Below are 22,377 nucleotides of genomic sequence, written 5' to 3'. Positions count from 1 at the left end.
AAAAAAAAAAAAAAAAAAAAAAAAATTCTGACCCACCAGTACAAGAACTTGTACAGGAACTAAAAGTATCTTTCAGTATGTCTCCTTGAACAGTGTCTTGTGGTTACATGCTGAAATGTTTACGGATGAAATGATATGATGTCTGGAATTGGCTTCAAAATAATCCACTAGGGGAAGGAGGGTAAAGTGGGTGGTATTATGATAAAACAATATTGTCTTAGGTTGATTCTTTGTTTAAGCTAGGTAATCTCTGTGGAGTTTCATTATTCCTTTCCCCTTCCTCTTTTCTTTTGTGTATATTTGAAATTTTTCATTATAAACTGTAGGAAAAAGATCTATTACAATACAAATAGCTATGAGGGAAACATCAGCTTCCTTAAAGGGTTTATGTCTAAGGTGGGAGATGTACTCTAGAGCAGGGTCCCCAATTCCCGGGCTGTGGGTTCACGGCCTGATAGGAATCAGGCTGCATAGCAGGAGGTGAGCGGCCAGCAAGTGAGCAAGGAAGTACAGTAGAGAAAATACATATATATATGTTCTTTGTATTTTATATATGTGTGTATGTGTATTTCTTTGACTAATATATGTCTTACTGGAAGAATGCTTATATCAGAAGTCTGGCCCACTGGCTTGGTGCAGTGGCTCACACCTATAATCCCAGCACTTCGGGAGATTCTCATAGGAAGGCAAACCCTATTGTGAACTGTATGTGGGAGGGATCTAGATTGTGCAGTCCTTAAGAGAATTTAATGCCTGATTATCTGAGGTGGAACAGTTTCATCCTGGAACTATCCATCTCTCCCCACCCCCATCCATGGAAAAATTGTCTTCCACAAAACTGGTCCCTGGTACCAAAAAAGTTGGAGACTGCTGTTCTAGAGAGCAGGCTAGAGAAATCTATATTCCAATATAAAAATGTCTAGCTTAATTTTTCTTTTTTTTTTTTTTTTGGTGGCAGAGTCTCACTCTATTGCCCAGGCTGGAGTGCAGTGGCACGATCTTGGCTCACTACAACCTCCACCTCCCAGGTTCAAGTGATTCTCCTCCCTTAGCCTCCCGAGTAGATGGGATTACAGGCACGTGCCACCACGACCGGCTACCTTTTGTATTTTTGGTAGAGACAGGGTTTCATCTATACCCACAGCTTATTCACAGCACATAATTGGGAATCTCTGCTCTAATAAAATGTAGTAATCAGGTCAGGGGAAGGAAGTGGGAATCACAAGCTTGGTAGACATGGAAGACTATGATATTGAGTACTGCGATAATGAGGATAATGGAATGATGCAGCAACCTTGAAAATAAAAGAGAGGGTAGCAAGTCATAAAGGGGAAAAGTGACATAGAAAAATGCTTTCGGCTGGGCATGCTGGCTTACACCTGTAATCCCAGCACTTTGGGAGGCCAAGGTGGGCGGATCACCTGAGGTAAGGAGTTTGAGACCATCCTGAGCAACATAGTGAAACCCCATCTCTACTACAAGTACAAATATTAGCCAGGTGTGGTGGCATGCACCTGTAATCCCAGCTACTGGGGAGGCTGAGGCAAGAGAATCACTTGAATCTGGGAGGCGGAGGCTGCAGTGAGCTGAGATCACGCCATTGCACTCCAGCATGGGCGACAGAACGATAATCCGTCTCAAAAAAAAAAAAAGAAAAATGCTTTCAAAAGACAGAAGACAAAGAAAGAGAATGGGAGTTTAGGTGAGAAAGGTTGTCTTTGATGGTAGAATAGGCATCTGAAGGATAAGTACTAGTTATAAATGTTAGCCCTGGACAGATGTTAATACCAGTAAAGTTTAATTACAGAGTAAAACCTTCTCAGTTTGTTTAACTTTATAGAACAAATGGAGGGGAAGACAGAGAATCATTTAAGAGTGGACTACAGAGGTCAGGTTTTGAAATAGCTACATGTGTGTGTTTGTTTTTGAGACAGGGTTTTGCTATGCCCAGGGTGGTCTTGAACTCCTGGAGTTCAAGCCTCTGGAGTAGCTGAGACTGCAGGCATGTGTCACTGCACCTGGCTGAAATAATTATATGTTTTAAAAGAAAACTGGTGCTCTTCTTTGAGCTGTTAGCTAGTAACAGCAGAAGGAACTTCACATTAAGTGAACCAACAAGATTTGGAAGAGATTTCTTTTAAATATTTTTTAATTGGTAAAATTCAGTTAATATTTATTACAGGCCCAAGATGAGAGTTGTATTGGAAGTAGATATAGAAAAGTATTTTGCTTAATTGAAATGGTGATGTAGCAATGGTATTATATAAACTTTTGAAAAATAGAAAAAAATCCTGCCTTTCTAATACAACCTTTTCTTTTTTGTTATTTTTCATAATTATTTCTATAATTATGTTTTAAAGTTATAAAACTGGTATATATTATAGTAGTCTATTTTCCTTTTTTGACTGAATCTTAAAAACACACTTTCCATGTTTTGACATTTATAAATACCTTTCTTAGAGCTTCATACTGTTTCAGTGTGCTTATGAGTAATTATTTATTAAACATTTGTTTGTTTCCTTATTGTTGGATATTTGTTTTTTTTGTTGGTTATACATGATGCATATATATTTCTATATATGATATAAACCTATGATGTTGGACATCATAATGAATCTTTAATCAGCTAAGTTTTTGTTTCTTTTTATTTATTAAGGTAGGTACTCAGAAGTGCAGTTACTGGGCCACTCCCCTGCCTAATTAAACCCTTTTAAGCAACTTCTTATTTCAATTAAAATAAAATCCCAAATGGCTTACCTGCAACATCCTGAAGTTAGATCCTGAAGTTAGGTTCGTTTTTTTTTTTCCTGCCACTTTTCCTCTGTGTTCTTCACATGTGACATTTTTCATTAATCTATCAAGTTAGCTTATTTTTTCTTCAGTTATCACTATTCTATTAATCCTAGCCAATGATTTTTTTTTTCAGACATTGCATTTTTCAGTTCTAGAATTTCCACCAGGTTCTTTATGGTTTTTATTTTTATTTTTATTTTTTTTTGAGACAGCGTCTCACTCTGTCCCCCTGGCTGGAGTGCAGTGGTGCGATCTCGGCTCACTGCAAGCTCCGCCTCCTGGGATCACGCCATTCTCCTGCCTCAGCCTCCTGAGTAGGTTTTTGTTTTTCTACTGAGGAGAGAGGGCGAAAGCACAAATGCAAGAGCATTGAAAAAGAAATTGTAGAATGTTAGAGCAGCACTGAACTCAGATGAGGTTAAAGATATTAAATCCCGCTGGGCGCAGTGACTCAAGCCTGTAATCCCAGCATTTTGGGAGGCTTAGGCAGGTGGATCACCTGAGGTCAGGAGTTTGAGACCAGCCTGACCAACATGGTGAAACCCTGTCTCTACTTAAAAATACAAAAATTAGCCAGGCATGGTGGCGAGCACCTGTAATCCCAGCTGCTTGGGAGGCTGAGGCAGGAAAATCGCTTGAACCCGGGAGGCAGAGGTTGAAGTGAGCCAAGATTGTGTCACTGCACTCCAGCCTAGGTGACAGAGCAAGACTCTGTCAAAAAAAAAAAGAAAAAAGATATTAAATCCAGGAGGTTGACTACTTTTGTCCAGCAGCACTAATAAGAAAGATAGCTGGTCTGGGCACAGTAGCTCTTGCCTGTGATCCCAGCACCCCGGGAAGCTGAGGTGGAAGGATTTCCTGAGTCCAGGAATTTGAGGCTGTAGTGAGCTATGATTGCACAACTGCGTTCCAGCCTGGGTAACAGAGCATGACTCTGTCTCAAAAAGAGAAAAAAAAAAAGACTTGGTGCAGTGGCTCACACCTATAATTCCAGCACTTTGGGAAGCCAAGACGTGCGGATCTCTTGAGCCCAGGAGTTTGAGCCCCCAGCCTAGCCAACATGGTGAAACCCTGTCTCTACTAAAAATATAGAAATTAGCCAGGTGCGGTGGCACACACCTGTAATCGCAGCTACTCGGGTGGCAGAGACACAAGAATCGCCTGAACCCGGGAGGTGGAGGTTGCAGTGAGTCAAGATCATGCCACTGCACTCCAGCCTGGGGGATAGAGTGAAACTCTGTCTCAAAAAAAAAGAAAAAAGAAAAAACAGAAACATAGCTAGACTGCTCCAGGGTTGGGATATATCCAGCCAGTACTACAGAAGGGAAAACACTGTAGATGTGAGACACATATAAAGAAAGATGGTTTTGTGGCAAGAAATGAGAACTGAGAGGGAGGCCACGTTCTTTCATTGATTCAGCAAATATTTACTGAATAGTACTTACTTACTATGCGCCAGGCATTTTTCTGGGTGCTAAGAATAAACAAGAAATAGAACAAAGTCCCTTCCCTCATGGAGCTTACATTCTGGTGAGGAAGATAGATTACAAACATATACACATAAAAGACTGGTTATGTGAAAAAAATCTATATATCAGGGTATAGGACTGAGGATAAAATAGCAAGGAGATTCAGCTTTAGATGGGGTGGGTCAGAGAAGAATGCACTGAGGAAGTAACAATGTGGCAGAGGAGGTGACTACACAGTAGAGACCTAGATAATAAAGTTATTACTCATGATCTATGATGCTAATTAGACTGCGACTTAATAAATCAGTAAAGAAGTATGCGAAATAGGCTGGGTGCTATGGCTCATGCCTATAATCCCGACACTTTGGGAGGCCAAGGTGGGTGGATTGCTTAAGCTCAGCAGTTCAAGACCAGCCTGGGCAACATGGCAAAACCTCACCTCTACAAAAATTACAAAAAAAATTAGCTGGTGTGGTAGCGTGTACCTGTAGTCCCAGCTTCTCTGGAGGCTGAGGCAGGAGGATCACTTGACCCTGGAAGGTGGAGGTTGCAGTGAATTGAGATCGTGCCACTAAACTCCAGCCTGGGTGACAGAGTGAGGCCCTGTCTCAAAAAAAAAAAAAAAAAAAAAAAAAAAAGAAGTATGTGAAATAATAAGAAATGCAGTCATGTGCTGCATAATGATGTTTCAGTCAATAATGGATGGCTATCCAGTGGTGGTCCCATAAGATAATAGTGTGTTTTTACTGTACCTTTTCTATGTTTAGCTATGTTTAGGTACACAGATACTTACCATGTGTTACAATAGCCTACAGTATTCAGTACAGTAACATGCTACACATTTAGGTTTGTGTAAAGTATACTTCATGATTTTTGTACAACAGTGAAATCACCTAACAAAGCATTTCTCAGAACTTATCCCCATTGCCAATTGACACATGACTGCATATATTAGGCTCTGCCCCCACTCTCTGGCACAGAACTCTTAAAACCCTTATAATTTCCTGAATGATAGGGGTGCTAGGACAATCATTTGTCGTATCATTTGATCACTGCTCTGATTCCTGAGACAGAGTTCCTAATACCCTTGTAGATAGGAGTACTAGGAGAATCTTTTGTTGTAATATTTGGTCTTTGACCCGAGTTCCTGACACAGAACTCCTAAGACCTTTGTAATTTCCTGAGTGATAGGAGCATCTGATACAGAGCTCCTAAATCCCTCAGGATTTCCTGGTAATTAGGAGTGACTTTTGTACAAATGAGGTGACCCTTGGCAGGTTCCTGGATGGGGGCTAGTCACCAGAAAGATAAAGCCATGATTGTAAGCTTGAAGCTTTCAGCTCTACCCCCTATTCACTGGAGATGGGAGAGGGGCTGGAAATTGAGTTAATAATTAATCATACCTCTGCGATGAAGTGTCCATAAAAAAATCCCTGAACTGTAAGGTTTGGAGAGTTTCCAGGTTGGTGCAGACACCCATGTGTCAGTAGGGTGGCACAACCCAACTCTGGGGACACAAGCTTCTGAGCTTGGAGCCCTTCCACACCTTGCCCTATGTATTTCTTCATCTGGCTGTTCATCTTGTTCATCTATGTCCTTTGTTATATCCTTTAAAAATTAACTGATAAACATAAGTAAAGTGTTTCCCTTTTGCTAGAGTTCTGTGAGCCACTCTAGCAAATTAATCGAACCTGAGAAGGGAGTTGGGGGAACCCCAATTTATAGCTGGTGGGTCAGAAGCAGAGGTTACAACCTGGTGCTTGCAACTGGTATGTGAAGTAGGGAACAATATTATGGCCCTGAGCCCTTAACCAGTGGGATCTGATGTGATCTCCTGGTAGTGTCAGAATTTATTTCTTGCTAGTAGGGAGAAATCCCACATATTTTGGTGACCAGAGGCAAAGTGTTTTGTGTTAAATGGTGTACAAGAGTTGGAAAAACACTTTGGTTTTTTCCCCGTCTTTAATAAAGTGATACCGTCAGAAAGAGAACCCTAGAAGCAGAATGTAGACAAAACTAGAAGTGGAGGTGATCCTGAAGAGAGAGAGGCAGTAAGTTCTCGAAAGTTACCACCAAATCCAGGTGAAAAAGAACTAGGGCGGAAGATAGTGGCAGAAGAGAAGGGAAAGAAATGATAAGCATGAATAATATTTTAAAAGTAGATTTGGTGACTGAGGTTTGGTCACCTCAGTCAGAGGCAAGGTACTAATCAAGGTAGATTGCTGGGATCACAGTTCGATTGACTGAGTAGATAATGGGTAGAGATTTCCCATCCTTTCTGTTTGTTTTACCAGCAGAACCCTTTTCCCAAGTAAAATCTTACATAGAATCCAATATATCAGTTAGACAAAATGAGGCTAATGTGGGTGGAGGACCTGGAGCTCCCTGAGGTTATTAGCAATACTTCTAATGGGAAGTAGGACAAGAGGCGTTATTATATGCACATACCCTGAAGAGCTCTTTTTAAAGATTTAACTGTTTCCAGCTTCCCCTGTCCTTGCCCTCAGATATACAGTTGGCAGGGGAAATTTTTGTTACTTTTCCTCCTTAATAAAAGAGTAATAAATGCTCATTAAAAAATACAAAGAAAAATGAGAAAAATACAAAATCTAGTTCAAATACACAAGACTAAAACAATATATTTTATTATTTGTATGTGCAGCTTAAAAATAAGGTTATAATCATATTTATTTCTAATATTTTAAAGTTTTGATTAAAAATTTGTTAAATTTTTTGTGGGTACATAACAGATGTGTATACATATATATTTATGGAGTACTTGAGTTATTTTGATATAGCCATACTTTATCAAATGTGTAATAATCACATCATGGTACCTGGAGTATCCATCCCCTCAAGCATTTGTCCTTTGTGGTTACAAACAATCCAGTTATACTCTTTTAGTTATTTATAAATGTATAATTAAATTATTGACCGGCTGGGTGCAATAGCACATGCCTGTCATCCCAGCACTTTGGGAGGCAGGCGGATCACTTGAGGTCAGGAGTCTGAGACCAGCCTGGCCAACATGGTGAAACCCTGTCTCTACTAAAAATATAAAAATTAGCCGGGTGTGGTGGCACATGCGTGTAATCCCAGCTACTTGGGAGGCTGAGGTGGGAGACTTGTTTGAACCTGAGAGGTAGAGGTTGCATTGAGCTGAGATCACACCACTGTACTCCAGCCTGGGTGACAGAGCGAGACTCTGTCTCAAAAAGAAAAAAAAAAGAAAACCAAATATCAAATATTATTTATTCTTTGTTTTTTGGTTTTTTTTTGGTACTCATTAATCACCCTCACTCCCCCTGCCACCCCTGCCACACCACGTTTTCCAGCCTCTGATAACTATAGTTTATTTTCTGTCTCCACGTGTTCAATTGTTTTAATTTTTAGCACCCACAAATAAGTAAGAACATATGAAGTTTATCTTTCCATGCCTCGCTTATTTCACTTAACGTAATGACCTCCAGTTCCTTCCATGTTGTGAATGACAGGATCTCTTTTTTTTTTAATGGCCGAATAGTACTCCATTGTTTACATGTACCACATTTTCTTTATCTATTTGTCTGTTGATGGACACTTAGGTTGCATCTAAATTTTGGCTGTTGTGAATAGTGCTGCAACAAACATGGAAATACAGACGTCTCTTCAATATACTAATTTCATTTCTTTTCGGTATATACCTAACAGTGGGATTGCTGGATCATGTGGTAGTTCAATTTTTAGTGTTTTGAGGAGCTCCCAAACTGTTCTCCATGGTGTACTAACTTATATTCCCGCCAACAGCATACAAGGGTTCCCTTCTTTCCACATCCTCACCAACATTTGTTATTCCCTGTCTCTTGGTTAAAAGCCATTTTAGCTGGGGTGAGATGATATCTCATTGTAGTTTTAATTTGCATTTCTCTGATAATCAGTGATTTTGAGCACTTTTTGTATACCTGTTTGCCATTTATATGTCTTCTTTTGAGAAATGTCTATTCAGATCTTTTGCCCTTTTTTAAATTGAATTATTAACTCTTTTATATTCTGGTTATAAAACTCTTGTCAGATGGGTAGTTTGCAGATGTTTTCTCCCGTTCTGTGGGTTGTTTCTCACTTTGTTGATTGTTTCCTTTGCTGTGCAGGAACTTTTTACTTGATATTTTTGCTTTGGTTGCCTGTGCTTGTGGGGTCCTGCTCAAGAAATTCTTGCGCAGACCAATGCCCTGGAGATTTTCCCCAAGGTTTTCTTGTAGTAGTTTCATAGATTGAGGTCTTAGATTTAAATATTTAATCCACTTTGATTTGATTTTTGTATGTGGTGAGAGATAGAGGTCTAGTTTCATTCTTTTGCATACGAATATCCAGTTTTCCCAGCACTGTTTATTGAAGAAACTGTCTGTTCTCCAGTGTATGTTGTTGGCACCTTTGTAGAAAATGAGTTCACTCTAGGTGTATGGATTTGTTTCTAGGTTCTCTATTCTGTTCCATTGGCCTACGTGTCTGGTTTTTTTGCCAGTACCATGCCATTTTGTTTACTATAGCTCTGTAGTGTAATTTGAAGTCAGGTAATGTAATTCCTACAGTTCTGTTCATTTTGGTCAGGATAGCTTTGGCTATTCTGGGTCTGTTGTGGCTCTATATAAATTTTAGGATTGTTTTTTCTATTTCTGTGAAGAATGTCATTGCTATTTTGATAGGATTGCATTGAATCTATAGATTGCCTTGGGTACTGTGGACATTTTAACAATATTGATTCTTCTAATCCATGAATATGGAATATCTTTCCATTTTTTGTGTCCTCTTTGATTTCTTTCATCAGTATTTTATAGTTTTTATTGTAGAGATCTTTCATTTCTTTGACTAATTCCTAGGTATTTAATTTTATTTGTAGCTACTATAAATGGGATTACTTTAAATTACTTTTTCAGGTTCTTCACTGTTGCCATGATTTTTGTATGTTGATTTGTGTCCTGCAACTTTACTGAATTTGCTTAGCAGTTCTAATAGTTTTTTGGTGGAGTCTAGATTTTTCCAAATATAATATATTATCTGCAAACACGGATAATTTGACTTCTTCCTTTCCAATTTGAATGGCCCTTTATTTTTATCTCTTGTCTGAATGCATAGCTAGAACTTACAGTACTATATTGAATAACAGTGTTGAAAGTAGGCTTCCTTGTTGTGTTCCATATCTTATAGGAAAGGCTTTCAGTTTTTCCCTACCCTGTATTTTACTAGCTGTGGGTCTGTCATGTATGCCTTTTATTATGTTCAGGTATGTTCCTTCTGTACCCAGTTTTTTGAGGGATTGTATCATGAAGGGATGTTGAATTTTATCAAGTGCTTTTTCAGCATCAGTTGAAATGATTATATTGTTTTTGTCCTTCATTTCATTGATATGATATATTACATTGATTGATTTGCATTCATTGAGCCATCTTGCATCTCTGGGATACATCCCACTTGGTCATGATCAGTGATCTTTTTAATGTGTTGTTGAATATGGTTTGGTAGTATTTTGTTGAGGATTTTTGCATCAGTGTATGTCAGGGATATTTGCCTGTAGTTTCCTTTTTTTGATGTTTCTTTGTCTGGTTTTGGTATCTGGGTGATTTACAAGCCTTGTAGAATGAATTTGGAAGTATTCCTCTCTCCTCTATTTCAGTGGTCCCCAACCTTTTTGGCCCCAGGGACTGGTTTTATGGAATACAGTTTTTCCATGAACTGGGGTGGAGGGTGGTATGGTTTCAGAATGATTCAAGTGTATTACATTTGTTGTGCACCTTATTTCTAATATTATTACATTGTGATATATAATGAAATAATTATACAGCTCACCATAATGTAGAATCAGTGGGAGCCCTGAGCTTGTTTTCCTGCAATTAGACAGTCCCATCTTGGGATCAGTGACAGATCATCAGGCATTAGACTCTCACAAGGAGCACACAACCGGGATCCCTCACATGCACAGTTCACAACAGGGTTTGCACTTCTGTGAGACTCTAATGTTGCGGCTAATCTGACGGAGATGGAGGTCAGGTGGTAATGCAAGCAATGGGGAGCAGCTGTAAATACAAATGAAGCTTCTTTCACTTGCCTGCCACTCACCTCCCGTGGTGCAGCCTGGTTTCTAACAGGCCATGGACCAGTACCAGTCTGTGGCCCAGGGGTTTGGGACCCCTGCTGTATTTTTTGGAATAGTTTGAGTAGGATTGATATCAGTTCTTCTTTAAATATTTGGTAAGATTTAGCAGTGAAGCTATCAGGTGCTGGGCTTTTCTTTACTGAAAGCCTTTTTGTTACTGCTTCAATCTTGTTACATGTTATTGGTCTGTTCAGGTTTTGGATTACTTTATGGTTCAGTGTTGGTAGGTTGTATGTGTCTGTTAATTTATCCATTTCTTCTAGGCTTTCCAATTTATTGGCATATCATAGCCATGTTGCTCCTAGTAGCCACTAATGAATGTCTGTGGTATAAGTTTTAATGTCTCCTTTTTCGTCTCCAATTTTATTTACTTGAGTCTTCTCTCTTTTTTTCTTAGTCTGACTAAAGGTTTGTCAATACTATCTTTCAGAAAACCAACTTTTTGTTTCACTGATCTTTTGCATTGTTTCCTGTGTTTCAATTTGGTGTATTTCTGCTCTGATTCTTATTCTTTCTTTTCTTCTACAAATTTTAGGTTTGATTTGCTCTTGCTTTTCTAGCTCTTTAAGATGCAGCATTAGGTTATCTATTTGAAGTTTTTTCACTCTTTTGAGGTAGTCACTTATACCACAAACTTCCCTCTTAGTGCTGCTTTCACTATATCCCATAGGTTTTGGTGTGTTATGTTTCTTTTATCATTTGTTTCAAGTAAATTTTACATTTCTTTCTAATTTCTTTTTTGACCCTCTGGTCAATTGGTAGCATATTGTTCAGTTTCCATATGTTTGTACAGTTTCTAGAATTCCTCTTGTTATTGATGTCTAGTTTTATTCCATTGTGTTCAGAGAAGATGTTTCATACTATTTCAAATTTTTTGAATGTTTTAAGACTTGTTTTGTTACCTAACATGGCTTACTCTTGAGAATGATCCATGTGCTGAAGAAAAGAATGTGTATTGTACAGCCATTGGATGAAATGTTTTGTAAATATCTTATTAGGTCCAACTGGTCTATAGTGAAAATTAAGTGTAGTGTTTCCTTGTGGATTTTCTGTTTGGAAGATCTGTTCATTGCTGAAAGTGGGGTGTTGAAGTCTCCAGCTATTATTATATTGGGGGTTTGTCTGTTTAGCGCTAATATTCGCTTTATATATCTGGGTGCTCCAGTGTTGGTGCATATATGTTTACAATTGTTATATCCTCTTGCTCAATTGACCCCTTTATCATTATGTAATGACCTTGTTTCTTTATAGTTTTTGTCTTGAAATCTGTGTTATCTGATACAAATACAGCTACATCTGCTCTTTTTTTGGTTTCCATTGTCTATATGTTTTTCCATCTCTCTATATATCTGCGTGTGTCTTTATTGTGTTTCTTGTATGCAACAAGTTGTTGGATCTTGTTTTTTATCCATTCAGCCACTCTACGTCTTTTGATTGGAGAGTTTAGTCCATTTTCGTTCGATGTTATTGTTTTTAAGTACGGGCTTACCCCGCCATTTTGTTGTATTCTGGTTGTTTTGTGATGTTCTCTTCCTTTCTTCTTTCCTTCCTTCCTTCCTTCCTTTTAGTTAAGGTGATTTTTCTTTGGTGGTATGATTTAATTTCTTGCTTTTTATTTTTTGTGTATCCATTGTATGTTGTTTGAGGTTACTGTGAGGCTTGCAAATAATATAACCCATTATTTTTTAAACAGATGACAACTGGCTGGGTGTGGTGGCTCATGCCTGTGATCCCAGCACTTTGGAAGGCTGAGGCAGGCAGATCACTTGAGGTCAGGAGTTCGAGACCAGCCTGGCCAACATGGCAAAACTCCATCTCTACTAAAAATACAAGAATTAGCCAGGCATGGTTGTGTGCATCTGTAATCCCATCTGTAATCCCAGCTACTTGGGAGGTTGAGGCAGGAGAATCACTTGAACCTGGGTGACGGAGGTTGCAGTGAGCTGAGATCATGCCACTGCACTCCAGCCTGGGTGACAGAGCAAGACTCCATCTCAAAAAAAAAAAAGTAAATGAGTTTTGTACCTTCAGATGATTTCTTATGGCTCATTAGCATCCTTTTCTTTTAGATTGAAGGACTTTCTTTAGAATTTCTTGTAGAACATGTCTGGTGTTGATGAAATCTCTTCGCTTTTTGTTGTCTGGGAAAGTTTTTATTTCTCCTTCATGTGTGAAGGATGTTTTTGCTCGATATACTGTTCTGGGGCAAAAGGTTTTTCCCTTCAGCACTTTAAATATATCACCCACTGTCTCCCTGGACTGTAAAGTTTTCACTGAAAAGTCTGCTGCTGGTGCTTTGGAGCTCCATTGTATGTTGTTTGTTTCTTTTCTCTGAGGCTTTTAGGATTCTTTCTTTATCTTTGACTTTCAGGCATTTTATTAAATGCCTTGAGGTAGTCTTTGGGTTAAGTCAGCTTGGTGTTCTGTAACCTTCTTGTACTTGAATGTTAATATCTCTCTCTAGGTTTGGGAATTTTGCTGATACTATCTCTTTGAATAAACTTTTTACTCTATCTGTTTCTCTGCCGCCACCTTAAGTTATTAAGGCCAGTAACTTTTAGATTTGCTTTTTTGGAGGCTGTTTTCTAGATCTTGTAGGTGTGCTTCATACGTTTTTATTCTTTTTTCTTTTGTCTCCTCTGATTGTATGTTTTTTGTTTTTGAGATGGAGTCTCGCCCTGTCGCACAGGCTGGAGTACAGTGAAACAATCTCGGCTCACTGAAACCTCTGCCTCCCGGGTTCAAGCCATTATCCTGCCTCAGCCTCCTGAGTAGCTGGGATTACAGGTGCCCATCACCATGCCCAGCTAATTTTTGTATTTTTAGTAGAGACAGGGCTTCACCATGTTGGCCAGGCTGGGACTGTGTATTTTCAAATAGCCTGTCTTTAAGCTCACTAATTCTTTCTTCTGCCTGATCAATTCTGCCATTAGAAGACTCATGCATTTTTCAGTATGTCAGTTGCATTTTTCAACTCTAGAAATTTTGTTTGATTCTTTTTAGTTGTTTCAATCTTTGTTAAATTTATCTGATAGAATTCTGAATTCCTTCTCTGTGTTATCTTGAATTGCTTTGAGTTGCCTCAAAACAGCAATTTTGAATTCTCTGTGTGAAAGGTCACGTACCTCTTTCCCTCTGGGATTGGTTACTGGTGTCTTACTTAGTTGATTTGTTGAGGTCTTGTTTTCCTGGATGGTCTTGATGCTTGTGGATGTTCATTGATGTATGAACATTGACAAGTTATATATTTATTGTAGTCTTTGGTGTCTGGGCTTGTTTGTACCTGTGCTTCTTGGGAAGGCTTTCTAGGTATTCTAAGGGACTTGGGTGTTGTGATTCAAGTGTTTAGTCATGGCAGCTGTATCTGCATTAGGAGGTACCTTAAACCCAGTAATGCTGTGGTTCTTGCAGACTTGTAGAGGTGCCATCTTCGTAGTCTTGGACAAGAACTAGGAGAATTTTCTGGTTTGCCAGGCAGAAACTCTGATTATCTTTCCTTACTTTTTCCCAGAGTGTCTGTGTCTGTGCTGAGCTGCCTGGAGGTGGGGGAGGGGTTACATAAGTATCCCTGTGGCCACCACCGCTGGGACTGCACTGGTTCAGACCTGAAGTCAGCACAATACTGGGTCTTGCTCAAGGCCCTGGGGCTCTACAATCAGCAGGTGATGAAGCCAGCTAGGTTTGTGTTCTTCCCTTCAGGGCAGCGAGTTCTTCTGGGCCCCATGCGGGTTGAGAGATGCCATCTGGGAGGCAGGGCCTAGAGTCGGAAACCTTAGAAATCTACTTGGATCTCTATTCTGCTATGGCTGAGCTGGCACCCAGACCACAAGACAAAGTCCTTTCCACTCTTCTCTCCCCTTTCCACAGGCAGAGGAGTCTTTCCCCTGGCCACCACCACAGGTCCATGGAAAGTACTGAGAGGCTACTGCTAGGGTTTACTTAAGGCCCAAGGGCTCTTCAGTCAGCTTGTGGTGAATGCTGCGAGGCCTGGGACTCACCCTTAAGGTTGATGGGCTCCTCTCTCATCCAGAGCAGGTCCAGAAATGCTGTCGAAGAGCCCAGGCTTGGAATCAGGGACCCTAAGAACCCACTTGGTGCTCTACCTCAACTGGTGGCTTAGCTGGTACCTAAGCTGTGAGACGAAGTCCCCTTTGTTTCTCCCTCTGCTTTTCTCAAACAGAAGGAGTTTCTCATATGACCCAGCTTGGAGTGTTCTGGGTCATACGTGAAGCCAGCATGTCTCAGAGTCTCACCCAAGGCCCAGGAAGTATACTGCCTGGCTACTACTACTGATTATTCAGGGCCCAAGAGCTCTTCAGTCAGCAGGTGATGAATCCTGCCAGGAATGGGTCCTTCCCTTCAAGGCAGTAGGTTCCCTTCTGGCCCATGGTGTGTCTAGAAGTGTCTTCTGGGAGCTAGGGCTTAGAATGGGCTCGTGATTCTGCCAGGTGCCCTATTCTACTGTGGCTGAGCTGGTATCCTAATTGCAATACAAAGTCCTCTTTACTCTTCCTTCTCCGCTCCTCAAGCAGAAGGAAGCAGTGTCTTTGGAGGTTGGAACTGTGCAGCCTGATGTTGGGATAGGGGTGGCGCAAGCACTCCCTTAGCCACCCCTGTTGATGTCTCACTAGTTTGTGTGCCCCCGATGTCCACTGGCTCTGAGCCCAGCACAGCACTAGGACTTGCTGAGGAGTTGCAGTCCTTTTGGCCTAGACTGCCTTTGACATTTGTTTAGGACCCCAGAGCTCTGCCTGTGGTGGAGTGCTCTGCCTGGGGTGGCAAAGCTTGCCAAAACTCAAGTTCTGACTACTGGCATGGACAATTCCTTCTGTCTAGAGCTGTTCTATATGTTTCCTCTGTGGCTATCAGCTGAGTTCTGCCCAGTGTTAACAGCACTGAGTTCCAATGCAGAGTCCCACAGTCACTGAGCTCTCCCTCCCCCAGGGGCATAGATTCTGTCTTTCTGCCATATGGCTGCTGCCAGGGAATGGGGGAGGGGTGGAGTTGGTCGTTCAAGACTCTCTTTCCCACCCTCTTTGGTGCCTCTTTCAGCAATATGAAGTTAAAACCAGGTATTATGATCGCTCCCTATGTTTGGTTCTTACGAAGGTGCTTTTTTGTGTAGATAGTTGTTAAATTTGGTGTTCCTGTACATGGAGGGACCATGGGTAGAGGCTTCTATTTGGCCATCTTGCTCCATTCCCCAGCTAATATTTTCAAGTTTGAGAAACATTTTTTGTGACAACTGAAAAAACTGCACACAAAACTACTTGTTAAGTCATAATCTTAGAATGTTGATTGAGGAACGTATTGTTAAGCTAATATTACTTCATTAACACTTCAAAATGAATTTGTGTTTTACTAGTCACAACCTCATCTATATATATAGGCAAGATCCTTTGCCATAAATCTAAGATTCAAGATTGAAACCACTATCACATTATTTCTATGTTTCATTTTTTTTCATCTTGCCTTAAACTTGAAACATTTCTTCCATTTTATTTATAGCTGTATCAAAATATTTTAATAGTCATATGCTATTCAATTAAGTGACTATATTATAATTTACATATCCATTCCCCCACTGTCAGACACTTAGATCGTCTCCATCTTATTTCTGATAAATGGTACCACAGCAAATATCTTTCTGAATTACTTTCTGGTTCTGCTTCTGGTATGGGTATTTAGCTTCTATTGGACCAAACCTATTGCAGATAACAACTAGAAATTCTAGATAAAACTTTATTTATTTATTTATTTTGAGACAGAGTCTCTGTTGCCCAGGATGGAGTACAGTGGCATGATCTCAGCTCACTGCAACTTCTCTCTCCTGGGTTCAAGTGATTCTCCTGCCTCAGCCTCCCAAGTAGCTGGGATTACAGGTGCACCACCGTGCCCAACTAATTTTTGTATTTTTAGTAGAGACAGTGTTTCACCATGTTGATCAGGCTGGTCTCAAACTCCTGACCTCAGGTGATCCGCCCACCTTGGCCTCCCAAAATGCTGGGATTACAGGCGTGAGCCACCACGCCCAGGAAAACCTTTTTTCTTTTTCTTTTTCTTTTTTTTTGGAGGCAGGTTCTGGCTCTGTTGCCTAGGCTGCAGTGCAGTGACATGATCACGTCTCACTGTAACTTTGACCTCCTGAGCTCAAGCAATCCTTTCATTTCAACCTCCTGAGTAGCTGGGACTACAGACTGCAGATATGCACCACCACATCGGCTAATTTTTTTTTTTTTTTTTTTTTTTTGTAGAGACAGGGTTTTGCCACATTGCCCAGGCTTGTCTCGAACTCCTGGGCTCAAGAGATCCTCCTGCCTTGGCATCCCAAAGTTTTGAGATTACAGTCATGAGACACCATGCCTGGCCTGGATACAGTATATTTTTTTAAACTATCTCAAAGCAGTAGAGAGGGACTAACGGAGTTGTACTTGTTTAGCCAGGTGAGTTTACCATTTTTTATAGGTTTTAGTCAGAGGACAGGCACTAGTGTATGCAGGATACTAAACTTTCGCAGAAGAAACAAAATCTTATTGACTGGAAGAATTTGAGGGCAGAGATGGAGGTAAACATGATTGCTCAAAAAAGAGGGGAGAAATTAGGTTGTTTTTTTTGTTGTTGTTGAGTTTGAGGAGTTCTTTATATACTCTGGATATTAACCTCTTTTCAGATACATCATTTGCAAATATTTTCTTCTCTTCAGTAGGTTGTATTATCACTTCTTTATAGTATCCTTTGATGCACAAAAGTCCTTAAGTTTGATGAATTACAATTAATTCATTTTTTCTTTTGTTGCCTGTGCTTTTGGTATCTGTTGTATTCATAAAATCATTGCCAAATCTGATGTCATGAAGATCCTTCTAAGAGTTTTATAGTTTTAGCTCTTCAGTTTAGGTCTTTGGTCCATTATGAGTTGATTTTTTTAATGGTGTAACGTGAGAGTCCAACATTATTTTGCATGTATATATCTAGTTTTTCCAGTAGTGTTAGTTGAAAAGACTGTCCTTTCCTTATTAAACGGTCTTGGTACCCTTGTTGAAAATCAGTGGATTGTATTTGTGATGGTTTATTTTTGACTTTTTAACTTCATTAATTCATTCATTATTATTTTATTTTATTTTATTTTATTTTATTTTATTTTATTTTATTTTTTTGAGACCAAGTCTCACTCTTGCCCACGCTGGAATGCAGTAGCGTGATCTCGGCTCACTGCAACCTCAGCCTCCCAGGTTCAAGCGATTCTCATGCCTCAGCCTCCCGAGTAGCGGGGATTACAGGCACCCGCTACTATGCCTGGCTAATTTTTGTATTTTTAATAGAGTCTGGGTTTCACCATGTTGCTCAGGCTGGTCTCAAACTTCTGGCCTCAGGTGATCCACCTGCCTCGGCCTCCCAAAGTGCTGGGATTACAGGTGTGAGCCACCGTACCTGGCCTATTTTTTTTAATTTATGTGTTTAGAGATGGGGTCCTGCTCTGTTGCCCAGGTTGGTCTCGCACTTCCAGCCTCAAGCAATCCTCCCGCCTTGACCTCCCAAAGTGTTGGGATTGCAGGTGTGAGCCACTGCACCCAGCATATTTCTGAGTTCTTTTTTTGTGTGTGTGAGATAGAATCTCACTCTGTTGCCCAGGCTGGAGTGCAGTGGTATAATCTCAACTCACTTCACCTTCCACCTCCTAGGTTCAAGTGATTCTCCTGCCTCAGCCTCCTGAGTAGATGGGATTACAGGCATGTGCCACCATGCTTGGCTAGTTTTTGTATTTTTAGTAGAGACAGGGTTTTACCACGTTGGCCAGTCTGGTCTCAAACTCCTGACCTCAGTTGATCCACCCGCCCTCAGACTCCCCAAGTGCTGGGATTACAGGCGGGAACCACTGCACCTGGCCTATTTCTGATTTCTTGATTTTATTCCATCAGCCTATGTCTGGCCATATGTCTGTACCATAATGTTTTTATTACTGTAGTTTTGGTAAGTTTCAAAATTGGGAAATGTGAGTTTTCCAACTTTATTCTTTTTCAAGATTGTTTTGCTATTTAGGGCTCCTGGCAATTCCATATGAGTTTGAGGATCAGCTTTTCTATTTCTCTGAAAAAAGACACAGCATTTTAATGGAGATTGCATTGAATCTCTAGATTGCTTTGGTTTTATTGATCTTAATGTTGTTTTCCTATTCACATTCAAATGGAACATTTATCTAGTCTTTAATTCACCATTTCATTTGTGGTGATGATAATGTTCTGGAATTAAATAGAGGTGATGGTTTTATGATTTTGTAAATATACTAAAACCTGCTTTCAAAGGTGAATTGTTTGAAAGTGAATTACACCTTGATTTAACAAGGCAAAAGCAAAAACACTTTCTTCAACTTGATGTCTACTTCCAGCTGTGATTTGTTCTCCCTCTTATAATCAGACTTTTTGGAAGAGCACATACGCTTTCAGTGCCATTGTTACCTCTCATTGACTCCTGTCCAATATAATCTGGATTTTGTTTCCATTCATTCTATGAAACTGCCCTTAGTCTTTGTGTGTTTTTTTTTTTGGGGGGGGTGGGGGGTTGTTTGTTTGTTTGTTTTTAAGCATTTAACACAGTTGATGTCTTTTGTTTTTCTTAATAACCTTTTCATTTTAGAACAGCTATAGGCTTACAGAATAATTTCAAAGATAGTACAGAGTTACTTTATACCCTTCACTCAGTTTCCCCTACTATCGGTAGCGTACAAGACTCAGACTGGGCAATATGGTGAGACCCTGCCTCTACAAAAACATTTTTAAAAATTAACTGGGCGTGGTGGCACATACCTGTACTCCTGGGCTACTCAGGAGGCTGAGGCGGGAGGCTCACTTGAGCCCAGGAGTTTGAGGCTACAGGAGCTATGATTTTGCCTCTGCACTCCAGCCTGGGTGACATTTTCATCACAGCATATTAAGGCACATACTATCAACATGACTTATCACCGTTGATGTGAACCTTGATCAGCTGACTGATGTCGCTTTTGTCAGGTTTCTCCACAGTAAAGTTAGTCTTTACCCCTCTCCTTTTCTGCATCATAGGCTTTGGAAGGAAGTCACTGTGTGGAGCACACACTTGAGGAGCAGGGAGTTACGCTCTCCCTCCTTGAGGGGAGTTTCTACATAAGTTAAATTAGCATTTACACCAGTTAGGACTCTTTGGTGCTCTAGATTTGTCCCTTCTCCTCTATTTATTCAATTATTTATTTAGATTAGTATGGACTCATGGATATTTAGTTTATACTGTGGGTTATAATCCAATATTACTTTTATTTTCTTGCTCACATTTCCAGATACGGCCATTGGTAGCTCTTTCTGTTGGTTTCCGTGTCTCTTGGACACGTCCTAATCATTGTGTTTGTTTTTGATACTTCCTTATTTGTTGGCACTGCAAGATGCCCTAGACTCATCTTGTGTATTTCCTGCCCAGTCCTCAGATCAGTCATTTTTCCAGAGTATGGATTCCTTGTCCTGAAGAATGTTATTAGAAACCAGTATCTCAGTGCTAAATGAGCTCATTGCTACTGGAGTGGTGCCTTTCTTTTTGAATCACTGTTTTATCCTTTTTGTCTGTGATACATTTTCTTAGTCTTTCATAGAAGGTAGTACAGTGTAGTAGTTAAGAACAAGAGCACTGGAGGACTAAAATGTAATCTTGATTCCATTTCTTACACCCAACCAAATGTGTGATCTTGAGCAAGGTGATCTTTCTAAACTACAATGTCCACATCTGTAATGATACATATTATAATAGTAGATTGCTCATAGAATGTGTAAGGATTCAATGAGCAACTGCACATAAAGTTCTTAGTTCAGTGCCTAGCACATAGTAAGCATTCATTCTGTGCTTACTTCTTTTTCTCCTGTTTATAATATTTTCACCTTCCTTTTTGGCTGTTCCCTGACAGTCTACTCTATTAGATTTCCTTTGTCTTCTAAATGCTTAGTATTCCATGGTCTTAGGTTTTCTTCTCACCTTGTGTATTCTCCCCAGGCGATTTCACCTATTCTTACAGCTTTAGTTGTCATCTGTTTTGTATATGTATGATTCCCTATACCTGTGGCCCAAATATTTGTCTTAAGATTTTGTATATCTGACAGCCTGTTGGACACCTTCATCTGAATAACTTTAATGCACCTCAGACTCAGTCTGTCCAGAATTAAAGTAATTTTTTTACCCTCCCAAAATCTGCTGTCCCACTTTTCCTGATCTGGTTGATTGATAGTACCACCCGCCCTTTATCCCAGCCAGAAACAGAGGTATTATCTTTAATTCCTTTCTCTTTCTCTCTACTCGTGGTCAAATCCCTTACAAGGCTTGTTGATTCCACCTAACTCTCTCAGCCTTCCTTACCCATTTTCTCTGCCTTCTCTGCTGCTGTAGTAGGTCAGACCTACTATAAACCATTTCCTGGATTACTGCAGCTGATTTTCTGTTTCATTCTCTGTAATGTAGCCGCATACTTTTTCTCACACACAGATCTGCACACATCTTTTCATGTTATAAAACATTTTAATAGTTCCTTATTGCCCTCAAGATAAAGTCCAAACTCCAATTTAAATGATCCTTTATGGCCGGGTGCAGTGGCTCACGCCTGTATTCCCTGCACTTTGGGAGACCATTGCAGGTGGCTCAGTTGAGGTCAGGAGTTCGAGACCAGCCTGGCCATCATGGTGAAACCCCATCTCTACTAAAAATATATATAATTAGCTGGGCGTGGTGGTGTGCACCTGTAATCCCAGGTACTAGGGGGGCTGAGGCAGGAGAATTGCTTGAACCCAGGAGGCAGAGCTTGCAGTAAGCCAAGATCCAGCCACTACACTCCAGCCTGGGTGACAGAGCAGGACTCCATCCCCCCCCCAAAAAAAATTGCTTTAAGATAATGGTTCTTGTTTTCATCTTTACTCGTATCCCAGCCACCTATCCTTCTGCCACATTGAACTGCTTTTAGTTCCCTGTTCTCTCTTCTCTGTCCCATTTAGCCTTTCTATATGCTCCTCTCTGGGCCTGGAATTTTATGCTTCCTTGACACCATCTTTCATGCCACTCCTGCTATGTTTATACATATCACCTAGCTAATTCCTGTTCATCCCTTACATCTAAGCTTACGTCTTATTTCCACTGACCCATAAGCCTCTCAAATAAAAATATTTAAAACTCCTAAATGGAAAGAAGATTAAAAATAATGGAAATGGCCAATGATATATCAGGAGCAAGAACATAATATTGATATTAAATAAAATAAAACATACTTCAAACCTCAAGTCATTAAAGGAATAAAGAGGAATATTATATAATGGTGAAAGAAATAATCAAGGGCTAACGAGGTCCATGACGCCAAATGCAAGACGCCGGGCCTACCGCAGGAGCCTGAGGGAAGCCACGCATTCCGTTCCAAGGCATCTGTGAGCCCACGGACTATATGCCATGAGCAAAGCTCACCCTCCCGAGTTGAAAAAATTTATGGACAAGAAGTTATCATTGAAATTAAATGGTGGCAGACATGTCCAAGGAATATTGCAGGGATTTGATCCCTTTATGAACTTTGTGATAGATGAATGTGTGGAGATGGCGATTAGTGGGCAACAGAACAATATTGGAATGGTGGTAATACGAGGAAATAATATCATCATGTTAGAAGCCTTGGAACGAGTATAAATAATGGCTGTTCAGCAGAGAAACCCATGTCCTCTCTCCATAGGGCCTGTTTTACTATGATGTAAAAATTAGGTCGGCCGGGCGCGGTGGCTCAAGCCTGTAATCCCAGCACTTTCGGAGGCCTAGACGGGCGGATCACGAGGTCAGGAGATCAAGACGATCCTGGCTAACCCGGTGAAACCCCGTCTGCACTAGAAAATACAAAAAACTAGCTGGGTGAGGTGGCGGGCACCTGTAGTCCCAGCTACTCGGGAGGCTGAGGCAGGAGAATGGTGTGAACCTGGGAGGCGGAGCTTGCAGTGAGCTGAGATCCGG

General features: G+C 40.3%; 1 protein-coding gene and 1 long non-coding RNA gene across 4 annotated transcripts in view; both read left to right on the top strand.

Moving 5' to 3' along the window:
• TFDP2 (transcription factor Dp-2 (E2F dimerization partner 2)) overlaps positions 1-22,377 on the top strand; it is a 243,274-nt gene that overhangs the window by 86,951 nt on the left and 133,946 nt on the right. The gene's annotated exons all lie outside the window — the stretch shown is intronic.
• LOC105555630 overlaps positions 21,742-22,377 on the top strand; it is a 1,002-nt gene continuing 366 nt past the window's right edge. Inside the window, exon 1 of the long non-coding RNA XR_001008502.1 lies at positions 21,742-22,134. This is a non-coding gene — a long non-coding RNA (uncharacterized LOC105555630). The remainder of the gene's footprint in view (positions 22,135-22,377) is intronic.

The sequence above is a fragment of the Mandrillus leucophaeus genome, unplaced genomic scaffold (assembly GCF_000951045.1).
Source record: "Mandrillus leucophaeus isolate KB7577 unplaced genomic scaffold, Mleu.le_1.0 Scaffold693, whole genome shotgun sequence".
Classification (NCBI taxonomy): Eukaryota; Metazoa; Chordata; class Mammalia; order Primates; family Cercopithecidae; genus Mandrillus; species Mandrillus leucophaeus.
The sequence above is the reverse complement of the archived record's forward strand: the minus strand, read 5'-3'. Positions and strand labels throughout refer to the sequence as shown.